Source organism: Henckelia pumila, chromosome 2, assembly GCF_033568475.1.
Source record: "Henckelia pumila isolate YLH828 chromosome 2, ASM3356847v2, whole genome shotgun sequence".
Taxonomy (NCBI): domain Eukaryota; kingdom Viridiplantae; phylum Streptophyta; class Magnoliopsida; order Lamiales; family Gesneriaceae; genus Henckelia; species Henckelia pumila.
In genome coordinates this window covers 65,685,976-65,703,371 of record NC_133121.1, presented here as the reverse complement: position 1 = coordinate 65,703,371, position 17,396 = coordinate 65,685,976, and positions in this window count along the sequence as shown.

The following is a 17,396-nucleotide window of genomic DNA, read 5'->3' as shown; positions in this document are numbered from 1 at the left end:
GTATATGTTGGTTTGCAATTTATTTGATTGAGTTCGATATTGTTTCGGTTATCAATTTTCAGTCGTTACGCCGTCGGTTTATGAAATGATGCCGTTTTGATGCATTGTTGCTTGAGCTGAACTAGATTGAATGCCTAGCTGATATGTCTTGATCTTAAACACTTCATTTAAGATGTGAATAAGAGTTTACGTGCTCGACATTGTAGTTTTTGAACCGAGCAAGAATTGAAGAAGGTTTGAAGTTAGTTGATTGGTTTGATTGTTATGAAGTTGAACAAAATTTGATATTGAGATTGAATGATGAATTGAATAGCTTATGATATACTTGTTCTTGTATATATATTTTAGATTGAAGTCTTCAAGAACAAAGATCAAAGAAGGTATAAAACGATATCGCTCAAAAAGGGAATTTTGGTACTCGAGGTTGAAGTATCTTGAGTAGTCCCGAAGAAAATCACATACTTATCGTTTATGCTTATATTCTTGATTTAAAATTGAGTTTATGATCCATCACAGGTAGTGGATCTTTGATTATATTGATGTTAATGATGTCGTGTTGGTTACGAAGCAAAGAGAATGGATATCCATGTTAAGATCGTATAGGAATCTTGACACCGGGGTTCAGATATGAATCTTGAGGCCGTGAGTGGCTTAAAACTTCGACGAAAGACGTCAGTTACGAAGTGTTATTGCTTTAATTTATATCTTGAGTTGCTTTTTGATTGTTAAAGCATGTATATATCATTTATACTGAGAATGATTTCTCATCGAAGTTTATCCGGCTATTGCTTTGTTTTGTATGTGTGTACATGACAATAGGAGGGGCAGGAGTTTGTCAAAGACGAACTTGATAGCTCGGGAGAGAGATTTAGTACATGTGGACACAGGTCTAGATGTTGATATGCTGTCAAATATGTTGTGTTGAACAAGTTTAGCAGGTTTATGTTGCTAAGTAGTGTATGAACTTTATGGTTGAAGGTTGGAACTCAACTTGTGTATTTCTAGCAATCATGTATAGTTGTAGTTGAATAAACTTTTAAACTTTATTGTTCTAAACTGGTTCTTGTTTATATAACATGTTTAGAGTTGATTAATTGAGTTTGTACTTGATTGAAATAGATTGGAACAGGTCTTGACAGCAGCAGAATCTGCAGATTTTCGAGCAGAGTTTTTCCAGATCGATCTGTTGAACTTGACGGATCGATCCGAACTCAAAAATTGTAAGGCAGAATTATTCGAGATCGATCTGCAAACTTTGACAAATTGATCTGGGCTCAAAACAGTGTAAGGCAGAATTTTTCCAGATCGATCTGCAAATTTTGACAGATCGATCTGAGCCTGATTTTTTTTAATAAAAAAAAATTTTGTCTTCATGGTTTGAACTTGGATTAAGTAGCAATAAATTATTAAATTCCCTATGAATCGAATTAGTGACCCAAGCCCCCACACCAACAATATTGGAAGGATCCGGTAGATTAGAAAGATTTAATCTTTTAGATCTTGTGATGAAGAAGGTCTGCTGACATGAGTAGCAGATGAGAAACTTCATGTTCAAGATCAGTAGACGGAATGAAAGACTTCCGCAGGAATTTAAATACTGTATTTAGTTTTGTTGTAATGAGTATTTTAGTTGTAATCAGATGTAGATTTCAGTATTTGATGTACTAAGATTTTGTTGCATTGTACATCTTTCGGTGTAATCTTTTGATTAAGTTATGTATTACTTGGGATTGTAATAAAATATTGTATTAGAACCTAAATTGGTGGTTCAAGTATTGTAATCTTTTGGATTGTCTTGATCATATTGAAAAAAAGATCAGTCGTTGTTTTAACGTGTGTATAATTAATATTGAATTATGCATGTTTTCGGTTGATTAGTACTAGGTGTTTTTCCTGGAATGACCTAGTTAATCAATTGACTTTGGATAATTCCATGGGTGATGTGATTCATCAGGGGGCTTGAGTGTTTGTTCTAGGTGGGTTTCCTTAGAACAGTTGGTTGTTTTGATCTCTTTAGGTTGTTGCATTATGATGATGGATTTTCATCAGGATACCAGTTCAAGTAATACCAAGAGTTGTGGATTGTGACCGGGACTAGAAGTGAGGAGGCGCGACCCTTAGTCAGAATTTCTCTGGAAGTTTTCATACTTCAGAGGATGTTTGGAGGCCTTTGTGCTCCAAGGACTATATAGAGAAGGCTACTCAGTTTGGGGATTTGGCAACAGTCACAACAAGGTATGACTTTGGATTGGAGAGATACCAGGTATGGTATCAGGGTTTAGATATCGTCTTTTTTCATACAGATGTTCTGCTGTCAAAATTAGTCTTGAAAGAAATTTTCATTGACAAGTAATCGTTCTGAGCAGATAGGTTTCAGTTTTTAATTGGAATTTTGAGGATTTAATCCAAGATATTAGTTGAATTAGTATGACAGGATTTAATTATCAGATGCTTGCAGAGTCGGGATTTGAGTTGTGCCTCTGCAAAGAGTTTTCCTTGACCAATGATTTTGGTCCAGATAGGAATGTTGCATAGTAATAGAGACTCAGGGATGTGTTATGACAGGATTGCTGATGATTGTCGGATTTCGAGATGGTATAGTAAGTGTGACCTTATGCCGATGTACTCTGGAAGGATTACTTTTCTCCAGTTGGGCATTTTAGAAAGACTTACCTCAGTCTCGTTGTATGTACAGTCATAGCAATGAGTATAAGGAGAATATCCATGATGTATTTGAGTTTTCTAGAGCTTATTCTTGGTGCTGGATTTAGTACCAAGGAATGTGATTAGATATCTTCTGTCTTTATCAGAGATACATATATTGATTCCATGGATAGAATAGACTTGGAAAAGATTTCTTGACAAGGGTATATTCTGGACGGATAGTTTTTTGTAACGTGATGCTGGGGGAGAACCAGGAGGTTTTACCAGTATTTTCTGATTCTATCAAGAGTATAACTAGTGATCAGGGTCTTGATTACTAGAGGAACAGGAAATTCTAAGTGATGAGTTTACTTAGGTAAGTTTCCATGTAAGAATTGGAAATTGATTATGAGTTATCAAGCAAATACAAGTTTACATCAGGACACTATGATGACTTATACTGGGAGACGTTAACTGTGATCAAGACTAGACTTTGTGAAGTATATTTCCATTGTTATTCTGGAAGTTTTTTGTACTTCAGAGGGTTATGGAAAATTTACTCAGTCTAGAGATCATTGCAACAGTTACGTTAAAGTATAATTTGGTGTCAGTTTCATAACTTTGAAAAATTATTTGATCTTATTGGTTGATAAGAACTGTGATGGATAAGTGTTTCCTGGCTAGGAACATTTTACATCAAAAGAGGATGAGATTTATCAGATGATTGATCTTGTTAATGATTGACAGATGTCATTAGCCTGCTAAGTTAAAGTATGGATTTGTCAGTCTAATAATTCACTTGAATAAGTGTTAAAGTTGTGCGCTTAGATGTTCATGTCTGCTTTGAATTGTTCAGTTAAACTGGTGCAAGTATGGTGCCTAATGATTATTTTCAACTATTTGTCTGAGGTAGATACAGATATTATATCCCCGTGATGGGGAAGGTAAATATTCTTTTGTAGAAAGAACGATTGGAATTGTTCACTTTTTGGTAGACTGATAAGATGAGTACAATACTTAGATATTCAGTTCTTAGGAATGTTTTGCAGTAATTCTAGGACTTCAGTTTCAGAAATTTATCTAGCAAGCATTTGAAATATAATGGATACTAACAGGATAGCATCAAGTGTTTAGACATGGAAAAAGGATAACAATTGAGATCTAAGGTTATCAGATCCAGCGGGATTGTTGTCACCAATTTTCCGGGATGTCTATTGGATGCGTTAGGTCATTGATATGTTAGATTCGATGAGATCGATTCAAGAGAATTTCTAGGTTGTATTGGTTTTAGGACTTTGCCTAATAGGGATGAAACAGTTTTGTTCAACTAGTAGCACAAGTCAGAATTCAGCAAGGAATTATTATCCGTGGCAGGATAATCAGTATTCTCATTTTCAGGTGTTATCTCAAGTTATGAAATAGATGTCAATATATATTGGCACTAGAGATTGCACTAATCGATTTGTGAATCAAGAGAATAATTGTATTGATATCTCCAAGAATAGAACCTGAAGGGTTCAAGAAATCAAGAATTGTGGACAACGACGTTGTCACAAGTGTTATGACAAATGTTAGTCATAAAGTATGGGAATCCTTTTGGTGTACAAATATTTGCGTACGAGGTTCTTTCTGGTGTAGAGGAATGAAGAACAATGTGTATCAGTATGTTTCTGTTGGAGTGCGCGGCGTTCAGATCAAACAAGATTGATACCCGGTGCAGCGGAAGTTTAAAATTTTTATTATATGGAACGATTCCATATTGGGTATCAAATCTTTACGATTAAATTGTGTGTGTAAAAATTTAAATAACTATTATAAAATTTTTACCTTTAATCTCGAATCGAGATTCTGGACACCAACAGATTTCTCTGCTCTTGTTGTATCTCCCTGGAACCGATGGACGAACAGTTCTTCAATCAGGTCCACGAATAGAGATTTAATCCCTCTGATAGATTGCACTAGAAAATCTATCAGAAGTTTTCTACGAAGAGAGTTAACGAATTTGATCCGTTAAACCAGACTGTAATTCAAAATCACAGGCTGGAATTTTTCTCGAGTAGAGAGAGGGAGAGGGGGCGGCCACTTTAAGAAAAATAGCTTAGGGTTTTCGAAAATTTTGTGCCTATTGTGTGTAATTTCTGTACTGCAATAACTTATTTATAATGCAGGCCACTAACAGCTTAGGGCCCATTAGTCATAAGTTCAAGCCCGACAAGCAAAACCCGCATGTTCAGAAATTAATATAAAATTCATCGTGACTCCGATTGATAAACCGATTTCACCAATGTGCACAGAAACCATTTCTGCACCTTTTAAAGTCAAGATAAATTTTTCTGAATCCGAATTCAGTGATTTCCAAAAATGGCCATCCCTATGTCATTTTAGGAAATCTTACTCCTCTACTCTTAAATAAGAAGTCCAACTTCTTCGTTCATTAAATTTAACTCTTTAAATTTAACTATCTCAACGGGGATTAAAAATCCATTACACTGTGTGACCCTCAATGGTTCAGGGATACAGCTAGCCGTGGGCTCACAACTCCTTGTGACTCGGAACAACAATTTCCGACTTGCCCATCGAATCATGGTATGAGCGCCTAGCAACATCGCCCCATGATTCCCTAGGTATCACTGATAGTGCCTACAAGAACCAGTAGATTTTGGTTAGCGTACAGTACGGTCTCTTCATCCATATATCCCGATCGAATCAACAACCATTGGTATATCGAGAGTCGCTCGAGATTCGATAACTATGCAATGCATCTTGAAGATCAAATAGTGACATCGCATGCGCTACTAAGAAACCATTTCTTAAATCACATCATGTACTCTGGCCAGAGATTCGTCACACTAATATCTCCTCAGATCGCATAGGATATCCACACTCGCAAGTATGTGGTGAATCCTTGACAACAAAGCATCGACTCCTATATGTGTTGTAACTGTACCCAATCCCGACACCTTATGACCCCAATAGAGTCGGTAAACGAGTCAAAGCACAGTACTAGCATATAGAGTCTCAATGATGTTTCAAGTAATAAGGACTAATGGTGTACAACCAAAACCGCGGACTTTATTCACTCGATAAGTGATAACCACTTGGAAAGTCCGGATAGGGTAGTTCGATCATTCATCATATGAATATCCATTTGCATGCTTCGAACATCTCTATGTTCCTTACCAATGAAACGTGGTACTCCGCATCGCAAATGCTAGTCTCAAACTCGAGCGATCCTTTATCCTTATTTTCGGACGGCTCAATCGACTAGGAACAGTTTAGAATATACAGTGACTATAAGATGTGTTTCATGATAGACATCTCCATGTTCTACCACATCTTACATACACTATAGTATATTCAAGGTCTTTATCAAAACAACAATAGTATATCACAATATAACAATATGAAGAAAGATAAAGTCATTGCCATTAATAAAAGTGTAAATTATATTAAACAAAAGATTGTTTATACAAAGAGTCATCAAATCCCTTAGCCACAAGTTGGCTCACTGGGCACCCACTCTTTCAGTTTCTAGATGTTTGGTGTATCAGTAGGTCAAGGCAAAACACCAACGACCTGGAGGATTGCTTCACAGTTTATCCGTTCCTGAGTGGAAAATGAAGTTGATCATGATGGACTTTGTGACCCATTTACCCGTGAACTCGAGAAAATTGTGATTCTATCTGGGTTGTAGTGGACCGACTCACCAAGTCAGCACATTTAATTCCTTATAACAGAGACTTGAGTTTTGACATGATGACACTATTGTATATCCAGGAGATTGTTCGATTGGACGGAGTGCTAGTGAGCATAGTTAGCGATCGGGACCCCAGGTTGACTTCCAGGTTCTGGGGAGTCTTTAGAGCGCTATGGGTACTACTCTTAGCTAGAGTACAACATATCACCCAGAGACTGACGGACAGTTAGAGCGCACGATTCGTACCCTTGAAGAAATGTTGCGAGCATGTTCTTTGGACTTTGGTCCATCTTGGAAAGATCAGTTGCAATTGATTGAGTTTTCATACAACAACACTTACCATCGTATTATTGGGATGGCTCTGTTTGAGGTGTTGTACGGGCGATGATGTCATACTCCACTGTTCTGGGAAGAAGTGGGGAGCGACAGATATAGGGACTAGAGTTAGTCCAACAGGCTGTTGATATTGTTGGGCAGATCAAGAAGAGAATTAAGACTGCACAGGATCGGCAGGCTAGCTATGAGAATTTCAAGCGCAGACCTTTGCAATTCGAAGTGGGAGAGAAAGTGTTCCTGAAAGTCTCCCCATTCCGCAGAATTTTGAGATTTGGTCTCAAGGGTAAGCTATATTCTAGGTACATTGGTCCATTCGAGATTCTGGAAAGTATTGGAGATTTGGCTTACAAGTTGGCTTTATCGGCGTATTTTTCTAGTATCCACGACGTGTTCCTGTTTCACTGTTGCAACGGTATGTGGTAGATGAGTCTCATATCGTACAACCGTCTGAGATACAGTTGAACTCGGATTTGACATACGTGGATCTCAGCTCTGTGATCCAAATGTAATGATTCAGTATGCGTTGGAAACATATGAAGATGATCGACAAATCATCTTCACAAGTCAAAGTCTGAATCGGAGCCTAAAAAGATTATACATCACGTTGAAGTTGTTTATTCTGCACAAGTTTATAACAGAACTTGAGGATATACATGGTCGGGTAGAATGAGCATATCTCTCTCATCTGAAATCCAAAAGGAGTGATTCTTGATGAGTTGGAAATCCAAGAAGAAGGGCTACAATTTTTATGTTCACCACTTTGAACAGAAATCAACTCATCAAGATCTATAAGCCCTCAACCGATCAACATCTCCTCGACCGTCTTGGTCCTCAACTGATGTTGAGCAGCTCTGGTTTTTTGGGAATAACATTTGCATATGAACTCCAAATTGAGTGATGCTTATGGATTTGAAAATACAAGATCAAGGGCTACACCTTTTATGCTTATCACTTTGCCTAGAAGTCAACACATAAAGAGTTACAAGCATCTGAACAGACAGCAGCAACTCAAGTAGTCGAGAAATGTCACTTGCTCATATCAACGACCAACTTGAAGATATCAACCGATCTAAGCATGACAATCAACTCGAGGATATCAACTGCTCGCCAAGCTTGTCACCTGATCTCGCCTGCCTACTGCTCCAGATCCAGATCTAGTCAAACGGTCAAAGCTACAGTCCAGAAAGAGAAATATGAACGTTGTGATATCAGAAACAGTACACAACCTTTTCCAACAGTCATATTATTGTGTCTAACGTCTATATCATTCTTGGAGCCTATAAATACAAGATCTGGACATTGAATAAAAGAGAGAGTGGACACCCAAAAAAACATTCAGCTTGTTAGAGCTTTTCCACATCAAAAAAGGGCATCAAAACAGATCTATCAGCTAGTTAAGAGCAAGCCCAAGGTGTGAAGAATACACCAACGGATTTCTTGAGCTTCTCCAGTCAAGTTCTTCACACCCCACCCACTCACTCACACATATACGAGAGATGTACTTTGATGATTAGTTGAGTGAGAGTCTTTACAAAAAGACGTTAAAGATTGTGTTTGTAGTATTGACATAAAGACATTATACATTATGCGGATTGTAAGGTTGCGGCCTACAATATAGTATGAATCTATGAGTTCTGATATAGGCAGTGGGTAAGTCCTAAATTTGGAGTGGGGTGATTACAAGACGTTGTAATGCTCAAATCTTCTAGTGGATCCTTCCGAGGAGGAAGAAGGGGTGACGTAGGAGATTGAGCTCCGAACATCTATAAATAAATCCTTTCATCTTTCCTTTATCGCATTTACTTATTGTTGCTGTTTTTGGATGATTTGTTGAAGCATTTTATATGTTCTTTAAAGTACCAAAATATTGTATACTAAGTGTTTGATAAAATTCTTCATCCAAAATGCTTTTACTATCTCAACTTGCAATCTTTTCAAACGATTTCTCAAATGCATAATCAGTTTTTAGATGATTATTTTGAGTGTTTTCCGCTTGGTTTTGTAACTAAACTCGATATAATTTATCGGTGCTTGGTTTGTATTCGAACATTTTAAGAACGAGCTATTGTAGCTCAAAATATTTTAAAAGTGTGTATTCACCCCCCCCCCCCCCCTCTACACACACATTCGATCTCCAACAAAGCTACTTCCAGGGAACTGCTACACTTGACATCCAAATTACATCAGTTCAGCATCGATCCAGAAACTGAATCTCAATAAGAAGTTGAACAGATGGAAGTAGAAGTACCAACTCAACCAAAGACAACTGGTGATCAAATCAAAGATTTTGAAAGGGAAACATAGCTTGAACAGGATGATAACACAACTGAAAAATCTAAGGAAATAATCGGAGAATGTGATGAATAAGGAACAAAAAAAAGTAAGAGAATTTGAAGCACAACAAGAAGTTGAGAGTGAGAATCAGTTGGGAACCAATCTAGAGAATTAACAAAATCAGCAACCTAAGATTGAACAATAAGGAACTGAGAATATAGAAACAAAGGTTGGACAGAACTCGACTGAACCAGAAGTTGAGGAATTTTCAATCGAAGTTGAGAATGATGATATGCTTATTCAAAATGGCAAGAATATTAGCTCAGGGAAGGCTAAACCTGCGGGCACAACTTCAAATCAGTCTAAAAAAGAGGATCTTGAGGACACCTATTGTAACGCCCTCAACCAATGAAGATGTTACAAAACTAACATGACCTTAAACTGACGCGAAAAAGAAAATTTTTGAATGATGTATGCATACATCAAACCTTACATAAAACATTTCAGAATAGTTTACAAACCAAATTCAAACCTTAAAATTTATAAAACTTGCTTACAACCTTAAAATACATCATAAAGTTGCAAATAACTCAAGACATAGCATAGCACACTTAACACATAACACACTCATCACATTATTACACTCATCACATAACACACTCAACACATAATACACTCATGCATTGCCCGCCGGTCCGACTCCTTGCTCTTCTTCATGCCCGACATTAAACTCGTCGACAGATGCATAAATGTCATTCTCATTACCTGCACCATTCAAGTATAGTTAGTCTAAAAACTCAGCAAGTATATGTAGTAAAAATCATGAGATTTAATTTATCATTTAAACGTAATATAACATAACATAACATAAACTTATCATTTGGTGATGAATTATGCGAAATTGTGGCAATCGTAATAATGGGCACATTTATCTTTTCTTGTTTATCAACAATCATATGGCATTACGCCTCGTAACATTCGTTCATTCATTTTCGGAGGCCCCTCCGGAGCTAATCCCGGAGTACCTAACCCGTACATTGAGCCGTATTTGGGAGGGCCCCTCCGGAGCCCAAACCGGAGTACCATTCCTGTATTTCCACCACCAAGACACATAAGACATAAAAAATATTTTCATGCATCAACATATCATTCATTATCATCTTTGCATGACTTGTATGCCGTAAAACATTCATCATAATATTATGATTCCTTTCATTGACTTTTATGTCGTGATCATAAAAACTTACTCGATAACTTTATGCATATCATAGATGATTAAAAATCATACTTGCATATTGAACATAGCTTTCATGAATGAACATAGGCATGTACATGCATCACATAGCGTAATAGGTCCATGTAAGTCGTTCTTGACGTTCTTGACGTTAAAACTTGAAACTTTTTGCATAAAAACTCTTAATTAAATTTTAGAAGCCTTAAAAGATCAAAACCATGAATTTAATACTTTAAAATAACATAAAAATATATGAATTCGAAGGCCATGCATGGGGGCAGCACCTTTCGGGAGTGGGCGCGCATGCCCTGCGCATATGGGTCTGTTTGATTGTTCTCAAACTCTATTTTTAAATCGGAATTTGGAAATATTATAAAAATAGAATTTCTAGCCCTTGATCTTGGCTTTCCAATTCTGAAACCCTCACCTTAATTAAATATTTCAGTAAAGAGTTACGCACATTCTACTAAAACATGTCAGTGCTGAAATTTGTTCCAGACCACTGATAGTTATGTTTTTATTGCATTTGTTAGTGTCATTTTGTTGTCGTTTTGCATTTGTTTACATGTTTTATTGTTGCATTTTGTTCGTATTACATTTTACGTGTTTGCATGATTGGTTTCTAGTTTTTGTGGTTAGGTCGTATATTTTGGCGGACTAGGACAGAACTTTGGAGGCATGGAAGTGCTGGAATTTCTGAAGATCTTTTCAGCCGCTCGATCCGCAGTTCTTTACCGGTCGAGCGGGCGCCTTTTTGATGAAAACAGTAACTTTGGGATTTTTCAGCCGCTCGATCCGCAAGATGTTACCGATCGAGCGGCGCATGTGTTTTGAAGACAGTAGGTTAGGGATTTTTGGCTCGCTCGATCCGCAAGATGTTGCCGATCGAGCGGGCATCGCTATCCGAGAATAATTTTATATTTTTGGAAACTTTGTTATTTTAGACTCTAGGCTTTATTAAGCTTTTAATTCCGTTTTAGGGAGATTTATTATCAGATTGTGGAGAATTTCTCTTGGAGGCTAGGTTTTGTTCTTCAATTTCTTCTCTAGTTTTCTTCTTTTCTTTGATTTTTTATTGATTTGGTGATGAATCGTTGTAGCTAAACCTTTTACACTTGGTTGAGGGAGACGAAACCTTGATATATTTAATTCATGAGATTCGATTCGTAGTGTTTAATTCTTGTTAAGTATCAATAACTGATTTGGTTTATTTCATGTTTGTATGCGAGATTTTAGGATTGACCATCTTAGGATTTTGTTTTGCAAGCTATAACTAAATTAGAATTCAAATCCGTAATTGTTTGAATAATCTAATTTGCGAAGCAACTACGTTTGATATTTCTGCTGTTTAATTTATTAAATTGTATGATCAATTATTGACTAGGCTAAATACAACCGCTGGTGTTTGTGTTGTCTAGGTTCGTCAGTTTTACTAGTTTGAATGCTACCGTGGATTTAAATCTAGATTGCTGTTATCTGGGTTAATTTATTGGTAAGGGTTAATCTAGAATGCTGTTTTCTAATTAACTAAAATTAAGGTGAAACAGGAATTCGAATTTCAATGACGAATATTTTATAGGATTAATTATTTTTAGGGAATCGATGATTGAATGAATGAATATCAAGGGTGTAGTTGACTGATACCAAGTCTCGTCTCTTATTGATTTCTCCAGTTTAATTTTCAATCTTGCAGGATAGTGATAATTTAAATATTTAATTGCTTAAATTTCTAAGTAGTTAGTCCAAAACTCAAAACCCCCTTTTTATTTACTTAGGACACATTAAATTTACCTTTTCTCGTGGGAACGATCCCTACTTTCACTACTACATAATTTATTTATCTGATTGGAGTCGGGTAATTTGGGCGCAACACGACTAAGCGCTACAATATTTTGGTGCCGTTGCCGGGGAACGGTGTTAATTTTTTTGTGTTCTTTTTCTTCCTTTTTTGTTTTATTTTGTTTAATCTCACTCTCTTTTTTTTTTTTCTAGTTCTCTATAGTTCATGCTTTTAGGTGATTTTGCTGAAGAAGACTTTCTCTACGATCCGAAGATTGAAAGAACTTTGCATAGGCGAAGGAGAGAACTCCGAAGGCAACAACAAGAAGCCGCTGCTCGAGCTGCTTTTCCAGAAGAAGAGATGGTTGCCTATGCTAACCTGAGTCTAAGACAATTGGGCACTCCTGACCCCAATCAACAACCTTTATGCATTAGTTTTCCTACATTAGAAAATAATGCAACTTTTGAGCTTAAGTCTGGGTTAATTCACTTACTACCTTCCTTTCATGGTCTTGCAGGTGAGGACCCAAATATACACTTGATGGAATTTCACGTGGTCTGCACGAGTATGAAACCTCATGGAGTGACAGAGGAGCAGATTTAGCTGAGAGCTTTTCCTTTCTCTTTGAAGAGTGCTGCTAAGGATTGGCTATACTACTTGCCCTCTGGGTCCATCATGACTTGGACAGAGATGAAAAGAACTTTCCTGGAGAAATACTTTCCAGCCTCTAGAGCTGTGAACATCCAGAAGGAAATCTATGGGATCAAGCAATACTCTGGGGAATCACTGCATGAATACTGGGAGCGGTTCAAGAAGCTTTGTGCTAGCTGTCCGCAGCACCAGATAAGTAAAAATCAACTAATACAATTTTGCTATGAAGGTTTGTTACCTCATGACAGGAGTATGCTAGACGCAGCCAGTGGAGGCATTTTTGTGGACAAAACGCCGGTACAAGCGAGAACTTTGATAGAGAGTATGGCTGCCAACTCTCAACAATTTGGCACCATCAGGAATGAGCATCCACCAAGGAAGAACAACGAGGTAAATGTCTCTTCCCTTGAACAGCAATTAATTGAATTGACATCTCTTGTGCGTCAGATGGCTGTAGGGAATGGACAGACTGCAAAGGAATGTGGAATTTGTGCTGCAGTGGGACACGCTACTGATATGTGTCCCACACTTCAAGAAGATTTGGTTGAATAGGTCAATGCTACTGGAGGATTTCCTGGACCACCACAGCGGAAATATGATCTTTATTCCAACACATACAATCCTGTTTGGAAGGATCATCCGAATCTGAGATATGGGAATCCTCAAGCAAATCAATCGGGACCTCAAGCACCACCGCACAATCAAACTTATAGGCCGTCGTATCCTCAACAGCAGCAGCGTCCTCAAATTCCAAATCCAGGTGAGTTTCTTGAAAATATCGTTAAAGATCTTGATACTAACACTGTATCTTTTCAACAGGAAACCAGAACAAGTATTCAAAACTTGAATACCCAGATGGGACAGCTCGTCATCGCCATCAATAAGCTGGAAGCACAACACTCCAATGCTTTACCATCCCAGACAATTCCGAACCCAAGAGAAAATGCAAGTGCAATTACTCTACGGAATGGGAAGGAGTTGAAGATCAAGGAAAAAGAAGTGGAGGCTTCAACCAAGGAGAAGCCACAAGAAGAAGCAAAGGCGATTGATGGCGAAGCAACCAACGAAGAAGCATCAAGAGGTAAGTTTCCTCCACTTTCTGAATATAAGCATGTCGCCCCTTTTCCCTTAGCATTAAAAGAGTCTAGAAAAGATGAAGGGATAAAGGATCTTTATGAGACTTTTCGTATATGTGAGGTGAATATTCCGTTGTTAGATGCCATTAAGCAGGTACCTCGATACGCAAAGTTTTTGAAGGAATTTGCATAGCAAAGAGGAAGCAGACACTGAAGGGTTGTCTGCTGCATCTAGGAGCATCAATAAATGTTATGCCATATTCTATCTATTCATCCTTGAAACTTGGTCCATTGAACAAAACTGGAATTGTTATTCAGTTAGCGGATAGGTCTAATGCATACCCTAGGGGAGTAGTGGAGGATGTGTTAGTGTAAGTAAATGAATTAGTATTTCCTGCAGATTTTTATGTGCTAGACATGGAAAACGGTGATCATAATAGTCCTATTTTGTTAGGCAGACCATTCTTGAAAACGTCCATGACTAAAATTGATGTTCACAGTGGCACACTTACTATGGAATTTGATGGCGAGGTTGTGAAATTTAATATTTATGATGCTATGAAATTTCCTGATAGTGATGATTGTGTGTTTTCTGTTGATATTGTGAATTACTTGGCACAAGATTATTGTGAGCATGCAGGAAAAGATGATCTAGAGGTGGCCATTATTGTACCCATTCAGCAGAATGATGGAATTGGATTCAGCGAGGAAGTGAATGAGATTGAGGAAATTCTGAATAGTTCGCCTGAGCTACCTCAGTCAGGTAATGTCTCTTACATATCTTTACCAATCATTAACACTAGGCATCTTCCATCTGTTTTGCAGGCACCAGTGGTCGAACTAAAGACACTTCCAAACCATCTTAAATATGTTTTCCTTGGTGAAGGAGAAACATTACCAGTCATAATCTCCAATATTTTGGAAGCCGACCAAGAGGAACAACTAGTCAAGGTACTACAAGAGTAGAAGACTGCTATTGGGTGGACTATAGCAGACATCAAGGGAATTAGCCCGTTCACATGCATGCACCGCATTTTGATGGAGAATGGAGCAAATCCCTCACGTCAACCGCAGAGAAAGTTGAATCCACCAATGATGGAGGTGGTCAAGGCTGAAATTTTGAACCTACTTGAAGTTGGGGTCATCTACCCAATTTCTGACAGTCAGTGGGTCAGCCCAGTACAAGTGGTACCCAAGAAAACCGGGATAACTGTGGTGAAAAACAAGGATGATGAATTGGTTCCCACCCGCATTCAAAACGGGTGGAGGGTTTGTATAGATTATAGGAAGTTAAATGCGGGAACCCGAAAGGATCACTTTCCTTTGCCATTTATTGATCAAATGATTGAACATTTAGCATGTCATCCTTATTATTGTTTTCTTGATGGGTATTCTGGTTATTTTCATATTGCCATTGCGCCAGAGGATCAAGAAAAGATGACATTCACATGCCCGTTTGGAACCTTTGCGTACTGACGGATGCCCTTTGGACTTTGCAATGCACTGGCCACTTTCCAATGGTGTATGGTTAGTATTTTTTCGGACTTCATTGAGCATATCTTAGAAGTTTTCATGGATGATTTTACTGTCTATGGTGATTTATTCAAAAATTGTCTGTCTAACCTTGCACTTGTCCTTAAAAGGTGTGTTGAAACCAACTTGGTTTTAAATTCTGAAAAATGTCATTTTATGGTTAGGCAAGGTGTTGTATTGGGTCATGTCGTTTCATCTAAGGGAATAGAGGTAAATAAGGCTAAAATCGATATCATTCAGTCTCTCCCTTATCCCACATGTGTGCGGGAAGTGCGTTCTTTTTCTTGGCCATGCAGGTTTCTACAGGAGAAACATTCAGGACTTCGCCAAGATAGCATCCCCCATGTGCAAGCTGTTGCAAAAAGATGTTCCGTTTGAGTTTGATGCACCATACAAAACATATTTTGATCAACTCAAAGATTCCTTGACATCTGCACCAATAATCCAGCCACTGGATTGGAGCAAGCCATTCGAGATCATGTGTGATGCCAGTGACTATGCAGTTGGCACTGTTTTAGGACAAAAAGTTGGGAAAGCATCGCATGCTATATACTACGCTTTGCGTATCCTGAATGATGCCTAACGAAACTACTCCACCACTGAAAATGAGCTTTTAGCTGTGGTCTTTGCATTAGAAAAATTTCGCTCTTATTTACTTGGTAATAAAGTTATTGTTTACTCTGATCATGCAGCTCTTCGTTTTCTGATGGCGAAGAAGGAGGCAAAGCCAAGGCTGATCCGATGGATACTACTTATGAGCGAATTTGATGTAGAAATAAAAGACAAAAGAGGGACCGAGAATCAAGTCGCTGAACACTTGAGTCGCCTAGTTCATGTTGATGAGGAGCTGAATTTGCGAGAAGAATTTCCTGATGAGCAATTATTTTCAGCAAGCGCCGAATTACCCTGGTACGCAAACATTGTGAATTATTTAGTTACTAATGGGTTTCCCTCTGAATTTTCAAGGGCGAAAAAGGACAAGGTGAGGAGCGATGTGAAGTATTATGTGTGGGATGATCCATACTTGTGGAAACACTGCGCTGATCAAGTCATACGATGATGTGTACCCGCGAGCAAAGTAATCCCTATCCTCACATTTTCTCATTCTTATGCATGCGGTGGCCACTTCGGAGCGAAAAGGACATCAAGGAAGGTGTTGGACAGCGGATTTTTCTGGTCTTCCTTATTTCAAGACGCATACCTGTTCTATAAGTCGTGCGCTCAATGCCAAAAGATAGGTAACATCTCCCAACGAAAGGAGATGCCCCAACAACTTATTCTAGTTTGTCAGAACTTTGATGTTTGGGGCATCGACTTCATGGGACCTTTTCCAAGTTCATATGAGTTTATCTATATATTACTTGTTGTGGACTATGTCTTGAAATGGGTGGAAGCAAAGGCCACCCGTACTGACGATTCTCAAGTTGTTGCAGAATTTATCAAGCATAACCTTTTCTCTAGGTTTGGAATTCCGAGAGCCCTCATCAGTGATAGAGGTACACACTTCTGCAACCGAACTATGGCGAGTCTGTTTAAAAGGTACCATGTGACGCACAGGATCTCCACTGCATATCATTCACAATCCAACGGTCAAGCTGAGGTTTTGAACAGAGAGATCAAATCTATCCTTGAAAAGACCGTGAATCCTACTATAAAGGATTGGAGCTTGCGTTTGGATGATGCCTTGTGGGCGTATAGGACCGCATTCAAGACACCGATTGGAATGTCTCCATATAGTCTAATTTTTGGAAAACCTTGTCATCTGCCGGTGGAATTGGAGCATAGAGCCTATTGGGCTATAAAAAACTTTAACATGCAGATGGATGAGAGTGGCGAGCACCGAAAGTTGCAGTTGCAAGAATTGAAAGAGATCCGCAATGATGCCTATGCCAGCTCCAAGATTTACATGGGCAAAACAAAGGCCTTTCATGACAAGATGATCTCTAGACGGCACTTTGAAGTCGGTCAGAAAGTTTTGCTCTATCATTCCCGACTTCGGTTGTTTCCAGGTAAGTTACGTTCGCATTGGAATGGACCGTTTGTTGTAACTAATGTCTTTTCTCATGGTGCAGTCGAAATTCAAAGCTTGGACAAATCCAAAACATTCAAGGTGAATGGCCACCAGCTTAAACACTATTATGAAGGAGTCCAAGAACATGTCGGAGAAAGCGA